An 18578-nucleotide genomic window follows, 5' to 3' on the forward strand; every position below is an offset into this window, starting at 1 on the left:
TGTTTCAGATTTTATGCAAATCATGTAACCAGTGGCGGCTCCTGAATTTTTTTTCAGGGGGGGCAATTTTTCCCCGTTATGTCTACACGGACCGTAAATGTCCACAGGACTGAAGTAAATTGACCTAGGTAGCAAATCAATTGGCCGAACTTGTTTTTGCCTGGTAAATTCAGATATCAATATAGACAATATCTCTTCTCTCCACTAGGTGGCAACACTAAACAAGTTAAAGGTGGCAAACTAAGGTAGCCTTGTAAACTAGACCCACCCGCCTAGCGGCCAAAAATATTTTTGCCTACGAGTGGCAAATATTCACATTTAGTCTGGCTTGCCAGGCTAAAACTAAGGAAGATTCATTGTGAAGCCTTCAAAGCAAAACATTTGGCATCACAATCAATTAATATTACATTACTCATTTATTTTCTCATATTATTCCAGTATTCTATAATAAGTAGACACAAATTCTTAATTATAAACATTCTAATTTCTTCAATTCTAAAGAATGCAATTAAAGTGGCAGGATATAAATCCAAAACAAGTGTTTATTTAAGTTTTGAAAAAGATGAAGAAAAACATAACCATCAAACAAGCATGTGCAGCTTAATTATGTGGGTTTTTTTAAATATGGAATTGCACCATTTTAACAACAAATAATTCTAAATAAATTCTGCAGTTTTTTTCCCAAGAATTCCTCCAGAAAGCCATGCCTTAAAAGGAAATTTAAAAGTATTACAAGTTGTCAATGAACACAAAAGGCTTTAGTTATTTAGCCACACAAGGTTACACAAGGTTTTGTAGTCAGTGCAACTTGGCTTAACAAGTTGGAAAAAATGTAAGGTGCTGCTGGCTCCAATGAACACATACTGTACAATATATAAAAACTGAAAATATGCTTAATTTACACCAAGTCAGAGAGAACTTGAGGCTACTGAAATATTCCAAGCATGGCAATGTTAAACTGCCATTGGTAAAACAAACACACACACACACACACACACACACACACACACACACACACACACACACACACACACACACACACACAAAAACAACTTTGCCTAGTAAATTCAAATATCAGATATCACTGTACCGTCTGCTGTGCTACTTCCAGGGTGGAAGAGAACGCAAGGGTAGCAAAAAAGAGCATTGACTACATCACAGCCAGCTAGCCAAGTTTTGCGGTGGCACCAGTTCTTGTTAAAACCTCTTGAGTCGGTCTTCTCCCCCTTCGTAGACACTTGCTTGATGTTTAAATTCGGTCTAGGAGGTCCTAGCTGTTTGATTGCCGTTTTCTCCTCATTGGTACGACGACTAAAGGGAACTCCTTTCAGAGACGCTATCGTATTGTTGCACTCAACACTCGCCGCCATCTTCATAGAATGTTCACACATTTCCCGCGCAAGTTGCGTTTTCCCGCCCAAAATTATGTTCAAAACCCACCAAAATGCACTAAAAACCAATCTGGCAACACTTGCGCGGCGCAACAGGCGTATGACGTAAGCACGCTGCTTGTGCGAGCACATAAAACCCAATAGAAAATGCATTGGGAGCAGGATTTTCGAAAAAAATGTACGTACCATTAGTGTCAATGGGAGATTTTGGGGCAAATCTGAACCTGACAGAAATCACCCCAAAAGGGCGTGGCTACACCAGGCGTGACCTTAGCCTGATTGGACAATGACATTACTGTTGGTAGTAGGAGTAGATAAAAAAAAAAATCTCCCTCCTTGTTTGGGAGTGCGTCGCCCAAATCGCCCCTATTAACGAGCCGCCAGTGCATGTAACAAATCATGAGTGAAAGCTGTTTGAGTAAACCAACTTCACCTCATATAAACTGATTGGCATGCCACGGCCGTGGGGCGGCACGGTGGCGTAGTGGTTAGCACTACACTGCCTGATGCATAAGCATATCTAGACCAACTTGACAATTGTGTAAAAACTGCTGAAGTACTGAAAGAAAAGTTAGACCATATTTTGCAGAGTATCACTTTTATTTGTATATAACATAAGGTATTATTTCACCCAAAAATCCAACATATCCACTTCTTATTTCTTTAGCCATTTTGATAGTCTGCAAAAAGATAGCTCGGATTTCTTTTTTTTTCTGGATGTTTTCTAATTTTCCTAATTTAGTCCCTATTTCCCTAATGTAGCTAGTTCCCAGGCCACCAGACTGGTCTCCCCTATCACACGACAGCTACCAACTAGGCTCTGCTCTCTTTGTCTCGAGATTACTTCTCTAGAACATCTTCAGAATGAATCTCTGTCTAATGGTGTTGTGAGTTTTTCTTTTGTCTTGACTTCAGTTTTGACTTGTGACTAAATTTGAAGACTCTGTATGCCTCATCACTGTTAACATCAGATCAGTATCAAACTTTTAAATATCCTTACATTGGCTCACATTTCTAATTACATCACAGCATCCTCTACCATCTATAATACCTCCAGTTCAAGACGATGTAACATAAGACTGTGTGTAATCGCAACTGAATATTTGGAGTGTATATGGCATCAGATTGACGTGATGTTTAGAGAAGCCTAAAGAGGTTCTTAGGCAGGATAGGATTATGTTTAATATCATTATCCATCTGGTATAACAAAGCCACTCTCTGACAAAACAAAGCCTGACAGGAGCTGCAACTAAATTCTTTCATACGAACAGCACTCATATCAGGCTGATTCAGTTTGACAGGCTGCTGCATGCTATAGTGTGCAGGGCAGAACTGGATTGTGAAAAGAATGTCAAAAATGCGGTCAGTATTTTTCTCATTCTCATTCTCATCTCATTATCTCTAGCCGCTTTATCGTATTCAGTAAATATTTAAATAATATTGTCTCACTTTGAGTGGTATATCAGATATATTCCTTTCAGCTAGCATGATATTGAACTCGTCGAGGACTTGTTCAATATCATGCTAGCTGAATGGAATATATCTGATATACCATGAAAAAAGCCATTCTTCCTCTTCTTCTTCTTCTTATTATTATTATACATACACAATCTTCATATCAGCATATCAGTTGTTAAAAATGCTAAAATATTTGCATACATTCAGGGTTAAAATAGCCTTATTTTTAGAATTTTCAATTGAGTTAATGTACTGCTTGATTTCTTTTTTGAAAATTAGAAATGTTGGTCTATATGCTAATTAGAGAGTTGGGATTTATGGATAAGTGATTTTGCAAGTAAAAGGATCAGATTAATAATGTAGAATCGCTTTGTTTTAAAGGAAATGTATAAAAAAGCCAAACGATACATTTTCATAGGTTAGTGAGAAATGACAATCAATATGTTGGGAAATAAATGCGCAAACATCTTGCCAAAAACAGAAGAGTGGGGAGATGACCAAAATAAATGATTGACATCTTCAGGAGCCAGTAGACAAAAAGAGCAATTCACGTCGATGTCTTTTTTCTGTCTCTTTGTCGAAAACCCTTGGTGGGATAAATGTTACGAATCATTTTGAAAGTCACTTCACTGATTATAATCATATATTTAGAAGGGAGACACCACATTTTCTTCCAAATTAGATCTGGTGTTATTTCAGTAGGAGATTACATTTGGAACAGAGATGGTCCATCCATCCATTATCCATAACCGCTTATCCTGTATAGACCCCTTTCACTGACGTCACCCGAAACCGGAAGTAAACAGACCCTGCGCCATTTTGGAAGACCAACAAACTCGTGATTGGGGGAAATAACGACAGCGGTATGTGAACCCACGAGAATAAAGTGGAGTGGCAAACGACTTAAACAAACAAATCTGAGCTGTTTTATATATGATTTATTGGCCCAACAGTAGACTTGAAAGAAACCTGTGTGAGACTTGGCAAAAAACTGTAGATATAATGGATAAGTCTGTGCATGATCTGCGGACACTTTGAGGTAAGCAAATGCAAGAAATTCAGATTTAAAACATGCTAAATAGAGGGCTCCGAGATGATGCTAAAAATAGTAACCATGCGGTCGGCGCGGCCATCTTGGAAGTCACTCGCTCCAGTGCGCTCATAGAGTACACATCATAGAGTAAACATTCACCGATTCGTTTCCGCGTTAGAGGGCTTAGAAGCTTTGATTGTTTTTAAGAATTTAGACATCTGAAGTGATGGAGCACTACTGTGAAAGTTTGGATAAGCAGGCACGGGAGCGTTATGCTGAGAAGGTACGTTTCATTGGGAATGTAGATCCATACACTGTTAGTGAGAAGGAATGGAAAGCTGATCCCAGCTTGTTGCCGCATAATTATCAATTATTTTAGTCAGTGAATAAAATGTAGACCTAGTATGTAACTTGTACTAACAGCATGTGTACATAAACATTACTAGGCCTAGATCTTAAATGCCATTTGATGCAACAATACACTGCAGTAGACATAAGCTACCTAATGTGACAAATATATCCATTAATCATTGCTGAAAGTACATAGAAAAGATAATAGTTTGTATCACATTTATTTTAGTAACTATAGTCCTAAATTTGATCGGTTAATGGCAGCCAGCCACTGTCGTCTCCTCCGCTCGCTTTTCTCCTGTGCTGCAATTCCCTGGTTTGTCACGACTTTAGGGAGTCTGTGGAAGCTTTTGCCACCCTTTTCCCCCCGGCTACTACAGCCAACAATGACACACGTATTCGGCATTTTGTTTCGCTGAGCAACAACAATGCACTGACACAGCGACGTTTGACTTCCAATATGGCCGCCGCCGGGTTCGCGCTGATCTCGAAGCACTCTATTGGCCTCAAGTTGATAACTGTATGAGGAGCAAGCCTCCCAGACTTCTACAATTTAATAATAATAATAATAATAATAATAATAATAATAATAATTTAAAATGGTTTGGGGCTTGCTCTCCCTCCTATTATATAAATAAAACATAGTTGTTGTGTAGGCATATATCATAAATACATATGTATAATTTGGATAAATTAACCTAAATTATGGATACCTTAATAGTAACAAAAAGTATTAATTTTTCAACTGAAAAGATATATTATTAAAAGATAAATATCAACAAGATTACCTTGGCCATAACTATGTGTAGGTTATTCTTAATAACAGCTGTAATATCACGACCCAAGCCACTAACAACATAATTGTAAGCCTGTAGCCCTTTGTAGGCTTTCAAGTCATCAGCAGTGTAGGCACTGGGTGTAAACAACAAATAATTTACAATGTCTGGGTAGCAAACAGATGGCAGAATTGGTGTCCGGTCCTCCTTATGTATCTGACACGGAGAAATAATATAAATCGTGCTGCCTACCAGATTACAGTCGTCTGTTTTATTGTATCAGTACTAGTATCACTTACTATACTCATCAGTCATAGATTAGTCTAGTACAACATGACCAGCTTGCTTTTTTTCCATTTGACTGTCGCAAGTTTTTTCAGGCTGGTACAGTCAAAAATTGAAAAAAGTTTTGGCCTACTAAACTAGTCATCGATTCTACTAGTGTATTAATTGGAGTCGACATGAAAACGTTAGGTAAAAACTTTAAACCAGTACAATCTCCTCTTCAAAGTTTCACCAAATGGTTTTATTTATGCAATTTAAAGCTCATAATACTGTATAACTTTGGTCGAGTAAAAACACGGAGCAAAAACATGGCTGAATCCTGAATGACTCCTATTTGTTTAAATAGGGGACTACATAGGCGGCAGAATGTAGTTTCTTTTTCCCTGCCATGGAAGTGCACTTGTATACCGAGGAGGAAAGCAATTTGCATTACAGCCGTGAGGCGGCTCGGCTTTCCCTTTCGGGCGCTCTCATTTTCTGTTAGAATTTGGTAAAGAAAAAAAAAATATATATATATATTATTTACCAGCTTACCGGGTCCATTAACATAAATCTGACAGCTGACAAGGTCGGGATATAAACGAACTTTTGCATTAAACTGTGTGATTGGATTCACATAATTTTTTCTGAGTCTTATCATATGGGTCAAACCCATCAATCACAGCCAGTTTCTCCACATACCGTGCCCTTTCTGCAACTGGTAATGTACTCACATAACCAGAATTATCATCCATCGTGTCACTTTACTCTCGCTCGTACTTTGTTTTATATTGTGAGTGCATGTACTTGGTCTTCCAATATGGCGCCTAACAAAATCTCGCGGCACGGTGACGTCATGTGAAAGGGGTCTATAGGGTCACAGGCAAGCTGGAGACTATTCCAGCGAATATGGGCGAGAGATGGGATACACCCTGGACAAGCCACCAGGTTATCGCAGGACTGACACTTAGCCCATGTTTACATTAGACCATATCAGCGGATCATCAGATTAACGTTTTTAAAACGATTAGTGTGCACACAGCAGCACCAATACACGATTTGCGTGCACACAGCAATACCAATACACGGATACGCTCGGCTCCGCAGGCATCCTGCGCTCCAAATCACTCCGCCCTGAACAGCGAGTGCCCTCTGGAGGGTGCGCACTCCGGCCCTGCGCAGCTCACACAGCGCGCGAGTGAAGTGAACAAGCTGTGATTCGGGACTGAGCCGCTGTGTGTGTGATCCCAGCGCATATCACTTACCACTTGCAAGTGGAAGGATGGCAAGCCTAAAGACAATCATAACTACACAATGGGCAGTATTTGCATCAGTATTTGCAGTATTTTCATACTTTTATACTCTTTAATGAAAGGTGATACAAGGCGGAAGTCCGCACCGTTTTTCAGCAGTCGCGTCACATGACCAACGCCAGCGAATCAGGAAGGTGGATGTCACAGTGACGTTGTCCAATGAGATGCCAGCTAGAGCTCAGCACAGCGTATCCGCGTATTCTGAACGTTTACACAGCACCGGAGCTGACATGATCTGGATTGAATACGTGGACGCTGGCGGATTCCCGTTTCCCGGCGTTTCCAGGCGATTAAATGTAAACAGACAGTGCATCCGCGAAGAAAACGAGACAGATACGGTCTAATGTAAACGTAGCCATAGAGACAAACAACCATTCACACTCACATTCACACCTATGGTCAATTTAGAGCCACCAATTAGCCTAGCCTGCATGTCTTTGGACTGTGGGGGAAACCGGAGCACCCGGAGGAAACCCACACAGACACGGGGAGAACATGCAAACTCCACACAGAAAGGCCCTCATCAGCTGCTGGGCTCGAACCCAGAACCTTCTTGCTTTGAGACGACAGTGCTAACCACTACACCACCATGCCGCCCCATCTTGTAATTATTTCTATTTTCACTTTAATTTTACTTCCATTTTTATATTTATGACTTTAATCTTTTTTTTATTTCTATTCTGTTAAATTCCTGTAGGGCTCCAATGCTGAGAGACTTGTTTCTGGTTCTTATCTTGTCCAACGCATTTCATTGTAAGTCGATCCTTTGTTAACATACATATGACCAATAAAACTGAACTGTACTGAAGTGATTCTCAAAAATACAGAACTAAGCGTGTCCCGGAGCAGATTACAGAGTGATTCCGTATTTTACTGAGTCAGAAGGCTAATCTTTCACCTGATAACAAATTGATAGTATTCTCAAGTTTTATACAGATTAACTACAGCGTACTTAAATAACACGGTGCTTAGGTTACCAATGGTGACTGTAACGTCAACAAAACTTTTACTTCTCATGGCCTATCCATCCATCCATCCATCCATCCATCCATCCATCCATAGCCACTTATACTGTACAGGGTCACAGGCAAGCTGGAGCCTATCCCAGTTGACTATGGGTGAGAGGCGGGGTACACCCTGGACAAGTCGCCAAGTCATCACAGGGCCGACACATAGAGACAAACAATCATTCACACTCACTTTAGTGCTGCCAATGAATATAACCTGCATGTCTTTGGACTGTTGGGGAAACTGGAGCACCTGGAGGAAATCCACACAGACACATGCAAACTCCACACAGAAAGGACCCCGTCGGCCACTGGGCTTGAACCCAGAACCTTCTTGCTGTGAAGCAAGAGTGCTAACCACTACACCACATCCTAATAAACATTAAAAAAAAAAACCTAGAGGGATCAGGGAACATACTCTGGGTGAGTGAGTGAGTGAGTGAGTGAGTGAGTGAGTGAGTGAGTGAGTGAGTGAGTGAGTGAGTGAGTGAGTGAGTGAGTGAGTGAGTGAGTGAGTGAGTGAGTGAGTGAGTGAGTGAGCATTTGGTGAGAATCATAAATGAGACAGTTGAACACCCAGCTGGTCAAACTCATCAGGAGTATGCGATAGCCCGGGCTGGTTACTGTACTGTAAGTACTGTCTGGGTCGATAACGCAACAACCAATGAAAAAAGCATTGTTATCCCGGGAATTGTTCACGTGATTCTGCTACAACCATCTTCTGAAAGTTTTGTTCAGTGGACACCATGAGGATGAGCTCCGAGCAGCACAGAGACCAGAGGAAGTCATATCCTGTTTTAATGTTGCAACAAATTCACAACTTGTTTGACACAAGAAATGACAACTTGCCTGCTGTGAGAGAATGTTGCCCAGATAATTAGCATGGACATGGTACGGTTTTACAGGAGGTGAGCTGTATTGCACTTGTTTAAATGATCCCCTGGCGAGCAGCTCCACTTGTTCACAGGCAATAACAGACGCTGGTCAGTAATAATAACAGCGACACTAACGTGTGTTTAAAGCAGCATGTGAATACCAGTAAGAGTGAAGATTTTTTTTTTATTTGTCAGCAGTTATGAAAGACCCGTTTATGAAAGATTAAGTTTTTATTGTTTATAATATAGAAACTGCGTGACTCCAGGGGAAGATATAGGGAAGAGGAAAGTCCAACTATTACAGATTACAGGACCCAACATCCTTTGACGTTGAGGAGTTTTGGGGAAGAATGTCCTCAAAAAAGAACAAAGTAAGAAATTTTTTGCACACAACATGACTTGCTCATTATTAAGATAAAAGGAAAACATTTAAGTAATAGAGGCCCTTGGTTCCTTTTTCAAAGGTGACTGGCTTGAATCAATTTGGGAGGTTATCAAAGATAACAACCTTGGTTTTGGTGCTTCCTCATTCAAATGCTGATGCCGAGAGGGTATTTTCAATGGTCAGTCTGAACAAAATCTCAACCCGAAACAGCTTGTCTCTGGATGGGGAATTGGCCTCTATCATGACCCTGAAAATGGCTGGACTTGAGCTGAACTGTTTTAAGTGGGAGCCAACAACACAAATGATGAAGGACTCCAAAAAGGCAACAAACGCTTACAATAAACAACACCAGTCATAATCTCTCTCTCTCTCTCTGCTCTCTCTCTCTCACACACACACACACACACACACACACTTATTCAATACACGGAAATTGAATAAAGACTTTGTATTTGGTTGAGTTGTCAGTGCCGTGTGTTTGTCCTTTCTTCTGCAAGTCTGAGCAGTTATTAATAACAACAACACTAATAATAATATTATTAATGAAAGACCACCATTCCTGCGACCTGTCCAACCGGCCCCCCCAATGGGGGGGGGGGGGGGGGGGGAATGCCACTCTTGCCTGCATTCAAAACTTGAGAGCCCTGTGTACTGATATGGCAAGAAAATTATTTTCTTTTAAGCAGGAAGTAAAATGAGAGCTGCAGGTTGCAGACACTGAAGTTTGGACCACTGGGTGGTGCTGGTTGGCTCTCATTCAGTTCCTCTTCGAGCAAAAGCACTGATGCTCTTGACTCAGTTGAGAGAATAAAGAGAGGAGACAGGCTCCATCCCATCATAAGAGGCGGTGCGCGGGCTCTGAATGCATGATGACAGGAAGACAGAGCTCTGAAACAGACCATGGGTTTTTACATGCTTTGGTAGAGGTCGAGAGGTGTTTGTAGTAGTGTCAGTCCCGGGAGAAGAAGCGGTGGTTAACATGAAGAGCTCAGCGGAGGAGGCATCTCTGAAGCGTGCGGTGAGAACACACATTATTATCTAACTCGTTTTTCCTGATGGGATTTCAGCTCATGACATGTGACTCCATCTCCATCCTCACTAAGAGAATGGTTTGCTTCATTATTAACAAACTAATGTGTTTTAAATCCCTGAAACTTGAGATAACTAAAGCTGGTTATCTTGACCAGGTTATCAGCTTAGGCTTTATGGACTATTTTACATTTGTGTGTCAAATTATTTTGTGCAGCTCTGCACTTCACACATGAGAGTGTGCTCCAGGGGAGGAGTGTCAGTCAGGTGTTGTGAATAAGATTATATTTGTTTATAAAAACCTTCCCCATGGTGCAGGGTTTCATCCTGAGCTCAGGTCTGTGTAGAGGTTTTGTGCATGTTGTCTCCATGTTCACCTTGGTTTCCTCCAGGCTCTGTGGTTTTCTCCCATTTCCCAAAAACACACATGTGGGTGGAACGGTTATGATAAATTGCTCCGGATCCAGTGGCCTTGACCAGGATAAAAAAAAGGTTAGTGAAGATGAATGAATGAATAAATACAGTAGTTTTCCCATTTTAACCTGAGTATCTACATGCTCCATGTTCTCCCCGTGTCTGCGTGGGTTTCCTCCGGGTGCTCCGGTTTCCCCCACAGTCCAAAGACATGCAGTTTAGGTTAACTGGTGACTCTAAATTGACCGTAGGTGTGAATGTGAGTGTGAATGGTTGTTTGTCTCTATGTGTCAGCCCTGTGATGACCTGGTGACTTGTCCAGGGTGTACCCTGCCTCTCACCCACTGGCTACACTAAATTGCCCATAGGTAGGTGTGAGTGAGTGAGTGAGTGAGTGAGTGAGTGAGTGAGTGAGTGAGTGAGTGAGTGAGTGAGTGAGTGTACAGAAAGGAAGCGGTCACCCTACTACTGCAATTTGCCAAGTCAACCAAAGCATGGTTTGCCTCAAGCCTGGATCAGGTTCGGCAGTGACAATGATGATCTACATGCTCCACAGCAAGTTCGTCCGTCCATCCATCCATCCATCCATCCATCCATCCATCCATTATCTGTAGCCGCTTATCCTGTTCTACAGGGTCGCAGGCAAGCTGGAGCCTATCCCAGCTGACCATGGACAAGAGGCGGGGTACACCCCGGACAAGTCGCCAGGTCATCACAGGGCTGACACAGAGACAACCAACCATTCACACTCACATTCACCTTCACACCTACGGTCAATTTAGAGCCACCGATTAGCCTAACCTGCATGTCTTTGGACTGTGGGGGAAACCAGAGCACCAGGAGGAAACCCACGCAGACACGGGGAGAACATGCAAACTCCACACAGAAAGGCCCTTGCCGGCCACGGGGCTCAGACCCAGGACCTTCTTGCTGTGAGGCAACAATGCTAACCCAAATCAAGTTCACTTTAGATTTTAAAAATTATTCTTTAGAAAGCTAGGCCATATCATGAGAAAAAAAAAGATAAGATAAGATAGCCTTTTATTATACCACAAGGGGAAATTTACATTGTTACAGCAGCAAAAAAGCAGCAAAATATAGAAAGAAAAAAGATAAGGCAGTGAAGGAGTAGTGCAAAAAGTACTAAGTATACAAAAAAGGTATATATAAAAATAAACTACAAATTTAAATATAAAAATTCACAAATTTGCATAAATGAACAGGTTTGAAGATATACAGTTAACATAAGTGTATTGCACATGTAAGTATTGCACAAGTAAGTAGGTATACTGCACAGGAGCCATTTAACAGTGCGTAGCTAGCAGTTTGTTGTAACGTACTGATGCTGATAGTCAGTGAACACAGTATACATTCAGAAATGTATACTGTGCAAAAGAGCTAGGTTCCTGCTTGTTTTTTTTTTTGTACTTTGAACAAATGATATTCTACTTGGAATATACAGTACTGTGCAATAGTCTCAGGCACATATAAAGAAATGCTGTAGAACAAAAATGGTTTAAAAATAACGAAGTGAAATGTTTCAACATTAAAAAAAATACTATAAACAGCAGTAAGCCATAATAAATGAAACAAAGTCAATATTTGGTGTGAGACGACCCTTTGCTTTAAACAAAACAGTGGTCTCAGGTACAGTGAGTGCAGTTTGATAAGGAAATGAGCTGTAGGTTTTACTGAGCACCAGCTACAGTTCTTCTGGACACTTTGACTGTCACACTTGCTTCTTAATTTTGCACCAAAACTTAGTAACCTTCATTATGTTTTCTTTTTTACTCTGAAAAGTGGTCTCTTATGGAATATGCTGCTCAAATACAAACATTTTTCCCCCTGTAACATTTAATTTTGTGCTGGAAAACGAACGTTTGGAACTCTAAAATGTTTTTGTACTGACTCGATAATGAAAAAGTCATAAAATAGAAATCTATAACAAAGTTTGTATGAAAAAAATAATACAGTGCCTAAGGCTTTTGCACAGGACTGTATACTGATATAGAAACACTTTGTGATGAGGTTGTACTATCTTGCAAAGTCCCTCCAGAAGGACAAAATGAAAACCCCTCAAGGGTTTGAAATTTTATAAAGGTGTTTTTTTTTTTAACTTTGTGTTCAGACATGGATTAACGATTTTACTCATTTATGCCAGACACTGGCAGAAGGATTCCACCCCCTCCCCACACCCTCAACCAAAAAAACCTCACTCACCACTAAGTGTTAGTATTATAATTTTACCATATGGGAGAAATACAAATTACCCCAGAACCAAGTGTCTAATATAATAATTACCTAATAACCAGAAGCAATGAAAGCTCTGCATCAGTTTTCATGGCTTTCAGCTCTGCCAGGCTGTTTTGTACTGTACGCTGTTATCATCAGCAGTGGAAGCAGTACTTTTGATCGACCATCTGTATTCTCTGCCACCGATTTCATTCATCAATAAGTGCCATAATCCTCAACTAAAAGCCTACTTCACAGAGCTAGCACTTCACTTACTCTTCACTTATTGCCAATCCTCGTAAGAGCTGCCGTTTTACATGCAGCATAATTGTCAGACAGAGAGGCACATGTCCTTGCACAGGAGTTAACAAAGCACAGGTCCTTTTTTCTGGATTGTGATCTGAGGCACCTTCACACCTGCTGTTTTGGTTTGGACCAATTTGAGAAGTCCGAAGGTCCAGACCAAAGAAGGTAGGTGTGAAAGCACTCTTTCTTCAGACATCAAATGTCCTGCTTCTTCACAGGCTGGTACAGTGGCTAAATAGTGTAATCCCAGGGCTTGTGTATGCATAGCATATTATATTATGGACAGATTAAGACAGCGATCATCATTAGAAGGTGTTTGTAAGACACATTATACCTAGACATGCTATTATATATATATATATATCCACAGTGGTGCTTGAAAGTTTGTGAACCCTTTAGAATTTTAGATATTTCTGCATAAATATGACCTAAAACATCATCAGATTTTCACACAAGTCCTAAAAGTAGATAAACAGAACCCAGTTAAACAAATGAGACAAAAATATTATACTTGGTCATTTATTTATTGAGGAAAATGATCCAATATTACATATCTGTAGTGGAAGTTCATCAATGGCGTACTGCTGCACCATTTGTAAGCAAACGTCTGACGTCACTGTTTGGGGTGTCAAAAAAAGTAGGGCCCAATTACGCCAGCAGTGGTCACAGCGCACCACACATTCAGGAGAAAAATAATCCATTAGTGTTAACATAATTTTGACTAACCCTATATATTTCATATTTTGATAATTGCCTAATCTTTTGTCTTTTGACCAATCTTTTGACCATTTGGTATATATTGTCTCGCCAACACTTTCTCGATCTTCCTCTATTCCGTTTGCCTTCCATCATACTTCCATCATGGCCAAAGAGTTTGAGGGTTTTGCTCTTATGATAACTAATATGAAACTAATATGAAAGATGCCTATTTTGTAATATGCTTCCTTTCATTATTTCATCTTCAGCAATTGTTTTATTCTGGTCAACGTTGCGGTGGAGCCTATATCAGGACATGAGCAGAGAATGCACCCTGAATGGGGCAGTTAATAGCGGTTTATGAGAATGTTTGTTTTGTTTATTTTGTAATTATCATCTAACGCTGTCTCTGCCTGTGGCAGATTGTGCACTAATATGAGAAATCACCTTCCAAAGTTTCCTGTTATGTGTAGCTTTGTTAAGTTCATTGATATTGAGACTGGACCATTGGTATACGTATTGTCTTGCCAATGCTTTCTCGATCTTCCTCTATTCTGTTTGCCTTCCATCATACTTCCATCATGGCCAAGGAGTTTGAGGGGTTTGCGCTTATGATAACTAATATGAAAGATGCCCATTTTGTAATATGCTTATTATAACATACTATATTACTGAAATTATTCCTTACTTGAGTTGACTGGTCTGTCTTCAACCTTCATGATACTCTCATTTAGTGAACAGAACTATGGGGATTGCCTTGACCAAACAAAATACATGTGATGCTGCCTTTAAATCTGGCCAGAATATTAGCAAAATGTAACTGCTCTGAACATTGTAATGTTTTATATTGAGTCTCCAAAAAACTAAAAAAAAACAGCTGTGAGACCATTCATGCTGTTTCCCAAGAGTGTGCTGTTCATTCACAGCTTGGATCATTCAGTAATTACTTTAATGTGAGTGAATGACCTGCAACAATGCTATTCATCTGAATGAATGTCAGGGTTTATTCAACTGTGATTGAAGGATGAGAACAGCAGAGAGAAAGAAGAGCTCTTTCACCCTTCCCTCTTAGCCCTCTCTCTCTCAGCCTTCTATGTCTTCCTTCTCCTTCATCCCTCTCTCAGCATAGCAGATGATGGATAGTGATATTCACACTGCTGTCACATACGGGCAGACAGGGGGCTTGTCTTGCTCTTTTTTCCCACCATCCCTTTCCATCCAATCTCTCTCTCTCTCTCTCTCTCTCTCTCTCTCTCTCTCTAATGATTACATGGTCAGGAAATAAGAGTTGAGTGCACCAAAGTCACCAGTATGGAAGACTCAAGCCCTACTCTATATACATTAGACAGCTTCCTCTATAACACACAATACTTTGTCTGTGTCTCAGAGCAGAAGGACAGTGCAATTGCCACAATACACTTCTATATTAATCTGCATGAGTTAGCTTTAACAATGACCATCTGCATGTTTTATGTGACTTTATGAAAAGTGCTGGGGAAAAAAAAAATTTTCCATGATGCTTGAATATTATTATTGCGTCATAGGGTAAGGTGCAGCCAGTCACAGCTGACTTTGGGCAAGCGGCAGGGTACACCCTGGGCAGGTCGCCGGTCGATCACAGGGCTAACACAGAGACAAGCAACCATTCACACTCACACCTACGGGCAATTTACTGACCTAATCCACATGTCTGCGGAAACCAGAGCCCCTAGAGAAAACCCATGCTGGCATGGGGAGAACATGCAAACTCTCCATGTAAGGTTCGAACCCAGAACCTTCTTCTTGGGAGATGACAGTACTAACTACTGCACCACCGCTATGATTGCAGTGTTTTGTAAATCCTTTATACAGCACATGTGATCCAAACGTGGATAATATATTTCCGCACAACTTTCACTTTTTCATGCCAGATGTTTCATGCCACCTTTTTTCTTTTGCCAGACTTCTATGTGTACGATATGGCCATATATTTTAAAGGTTCCACCAAAAAGCCATGGGAATTTAGTTAAATGGTTTGATGAGCAGATAAAAAAAATATACAATACTGACTTGATTTGGCTGATTTTCATATCTCTCCCATGATTTAGTTCAGGTGAATTATTGTTAAAGATTTATTTGTTCTCACTGGTGGAAACAGGATCGACATTTCTGAGGTAAAAAAACATTTTGTCTGGACTGGTCTTGCGTAATTTTTAGCTAATGCCTGTTGTTTTCACTGTGGTTAGTAGTTTAATAATAATAACTAAATGAGAACTGAATTTGTCTACAGAATTTAAATAGGACATTTTGGAGAACTGTCCCTTTTTTATAGCATCTATCAGTCATTATTATATCCACATTCACTGGATATAAGCAATCACATGCTCTGATTGGCTACTCTACTACTAGGGTATCAGCTCATATACCATGAGTAGAGAAAAACAAAATGGCAGCGCGTGTTGCTGAACCAACCGAGAATGAAATAAAAACTCTACTTGAAACCAAAACCCCAAAAAATAAAAAAAAGCAACAAAATATGGAATGAAAGTATTTGATGGTAAGAATGTATCTTTTTTTTTAATTTTTCAAGAGTTTATTATTATAGCATTTTTCACAAATTGCTCCTGTCATTTCGCTGGTTTGTTTACATTCTAAGCGGACGTGATTTTGTCGGACGTTTTGTATAAAGTTTTTATTTATCAAATTTGCAAAAAATAAAAATGCTGTTTCTCAAAATCCAGTGAATGTGGATAGAATAAAACAGTTATTCCTCTCAATCTCGTTGTACACGGCTTATAGCTCATGTGTGACTCGGTTTTATGGAATAACTGTTAATTGTATACTGTATTCCATAAAAGCAGTCTGATGTCTAATAAACAAAAAAGGAGGTTACATTGCTAAAAGAGTTTTAGAAGCCTGTATAAACTGTAGACTGTTGTGTGTGAAATTCCCAGGAGATCAGCAGTTTCTGAAATTCTCAAAGCAGCTCATCTGGAACCAATAGCCATGTCATGATCCTGGCAATACTGGGCTTTCAGTGATGTTTTTGAACTGTTTTTTTTTTTTTTCGGAGGTAGTGTGATTGTACAACACACATCTTTAATAGAAAAAAAAATCCCCAAGAATTTGGTGCACAATTTTTTATTTATCTAGGGTTTTCTGAAATTAACTCAGTCAAAATTATACATACAGGGTCAAAAAGTATACATACACCCACTTAGATTATTAATTCGGTGATGTTGAATGTTCTAAAATGCCTTTTAAGTTGCCAAGACCTCTTAACTTCTGTTAGAGATCATGAATGACTACAGTGGATAGCTTCTCTGTGCCAACATCAAAAGGGTTTGTTTGACAAGTACAAGTTATTGGGAGGTGTAGCCATTTTGCCAAGGTCTGGAAGAAGACCCAAACCGTCACCCTGAGCTGAATGGATAAAGCAGGCGAATATTAAGTTTTTAGAATGGCCTTCCCAAAGTCCTGACCTCAACTTTATTGAAAATATGTGGACTCTGCTTCATGGGAAACTCTGATATGTTTTTATCCTGGGTCATATTTTACCAAATATTAGGTCCAAATTTTTACTAGGGACAAAAATGATAAAAATCGGTCCTGTATTGAGTTAGAACGCGATAACTGGCAACTACAAAATGGCTATACAGTGTAATTCTAGGGGTCAAACATCTGCATCAAAGTAAACCACTTGTTTTCACTACTGACAGGCTCATAATGTTATTATAAGTGTCTGACAACATGGAAAGTATCCCTCCAGAAACACTCTTGTGTCTGTTTACCTCAATAACTGTAAAGAAACTGGAGAAAATGACTGCTTCTACAGTCACTGTTTGACCTTTATCTTCTTCTGGTCTTTGATGTAGGACCCCTTTCAGTGCCTGTAGTCGATTATCGCATGGGGGCTGTATACTCTCGCTCAAAGCAGTTTACTTTGACACAGATGTTTGCCCAACATCGTATAGCAATTTTACGGTTTCTGGTTATATCATTCTAACTCAATCCTGGATCAATTTTGATTGTTTTTGTCCCTAGTAAAAAACAAAAAAAGAATTTCCCTTTAAAAGTCATGTCCATGCCAGGAAACCACCAAATTTATTTGAAGTCTACTAATTCTGGTAAGAAGGGGAATATCCAACCAGACTTTCATCAGAAGCTTGTTGATGTCTAACAAAAGCATACTGTCAAGGTGAAACTTGCTAAAGAACATTTAACCAAATATTAGTTGTGCTGTATGTATATTTTTGAACCTGTGTTTATTTTAGAAAACCTGAAACAAATTTCAACCTTTTTTTCTATTTAAGATGTATGTCATACAGTCATTATTCCCCAGAAACAGAAAAGTTCAAAGAAATAATTGAAAGCCCAATATGGCCATGACATTCATGTCCAGGATGAGTGAATGTAAACTTCTGATCAAAACTCTATTTTTAATTTTTTATTATTAGGACTCACATAGCAGGTGACTTTTTATCATGCTTTGTGCTTCTTTAATTTTTATAGTATATAAAATGTGTGTGTGTGACACCTATGGAAAAAGTGAAGCTGTTGATGTTGAACAAGTGAAGTTCATGCAGTTTTGAGAAGGAAACATGGTTTGTGGTAGGAAATCAGTCATCTTCCTGCACTTAGACACACACCTATGTGCACACACACACACACACACACACACACACACACACACACACACAGAATGAACTCCTGCTGTGCTGTCCCTTATATCTGTATATCTCACCTCAGCCAACATCACTAGGTTTGCACTAGGGATGAGCTATTTTTAAAAAGAGGTTCTGGAGAAAGAAATTCTTGAAATTTCAAGATAAATTGTACCAGGCTTGTAACACTGTTAGTTATTTTACATCATTGTTATATTCTTGTTGTTATACTCCCACCACATAACAAAAACTGCAGTTGATGAACTGTTAACCAAATTCACTGATAAGTGCATTTTTTTCATAACTTAAAGCTGATGTGGTTTTTTTAAGCTGATTCAAATCATTGAGTTTGCTATTAACACGAACCTGAATCTTTGCACTTCATGTACACATTGCCCTTGTTTA

At 39.6% G+C, this 18578-nt stretch overlaps 1 protein-coding gene across 5 annotated transcripts in view; it reads left to right on the forward strand.

The window, feature by feature from the left end:
* The first annotated feature begins 9645 nt into the window (after nt 1-9645).
* Nucleotides 9646-18578, forward strand: part of LOC132896817 (lck-interacting transmembrane adapter 1) — an 81870-nt gene continuing 72937 nt past the window's right edge. For 2 of the 5 annotated variants that reach the window (XM_060937902.1, XM_060937906.1), the window contains exons 1-2: nt 9646-9871; nt 10275-10374. The gene's annotated coding sequence lies outside the window, so the exon portion shown is untranslated. Of the gene's footprint in view, nt 10375-18578 lie in introns of all 5 variants that reach the window. The other 3 variants (XM_060937905.1, XM_060937903.1, XM_060937904.1) reach the window with 3 other exon arrangements.

The sequence above is a fragment of the Neoarius graeffei genome, chromosome 13 (genome assembly GCF_027579695.1).
Source record: "Neoarius graeffei isolate fNeoGra1 chromosome 13, fNeoGra1.pri, whole genome shotgun sequence".
Lineage (NCBI taxonomy): Eukaryota > Metazoa > Chordata > Actinopteri > Siluriformes > Ariidae > Neoarius > Neoarius graeffei.